This window comes from Octopus bimaculoides, chromosome 7 (assembly GCF_001194135.2).
Source record: "Octopus bimaculoides isolate UCB-OBI-ISO-001 chromosome 7, ASM119413v2, whole genome shotgun sequence".
In the NCBI taxonomy this organism is placed as follows: Eukaryota; Metazoa; Mollusca; class Cephalopoda; order Octopoda; family Octopodidae; genus Octopus; species Octopus bimaculoides.
Genome location: NC_068987.1, coordinates 20,697,825 through 20,698,372, shown reverse-complemented (window position 1 = coordinate 20,698,372; position 548 = coordinate 20,697,825). Strand labels below are relative to the sequence as shown.

The 548-nt window shown below is 41.6% G+C and overlaps 1 long non-coding RNA gene across 1 annotated transcript in view; it reads right to left on the bottom strand.

The window, feature by feature from the left end:
* The window catches only part of LOC128248332 (uncharacterized), a 153,713-nt gene that overhangs the window by 29,872 nt on the left and 123,293 nt on the right, over window positions 1-548 (bottom strand). The gene's annotated exons all lie outside the window — the stretch shown is intronic.

Below are 548 nucleotides of genomic sequence, written 5' to 3'. Positions count from 1 at the left end.
AGCAGTGCTTGGAAGGAAGGTATGTAGTGTGTGATCGTCGCATTGACCATGGCAGAAAGTTGTCATGGTGGTACCTGCTCAGAGGACTACGCAATGTAGCAGAAAGTGTATAGAGAGGAGTGTATGAACCGCACACAAATGTACGAGTGGTTCAGACGTTTCCAAGATGGCCGAAAAACTGTCGATATTTAGGAAGTTCTGGGTGACACGCAACCAGTAGAACTGAGAAAGACATCGCAGATGTGCGTGCAGCTGTAAGGGGAAATCGTCGAATCACCATCCGTGAATTATCAGAGGATATGCAGATTTGTTACTGTTCAGTTCAGTTCAGTTCATTATCACTGAAGATTTTGGGTATGAGACGTGTATCTGCCAAAAGAAGGCAAAAGAAGAATATTTCATAAGATTTCTGAGTCCAAAACTAAACCGGAAATAGCCTACAACAATATTACTGAAAACAACTTCCACTATATGTAATAACACGTGCTTGAAAACGTCAAGAACTGAAAGCGCTTACACATCTATAAAAGCAAAAGCCACACACATTT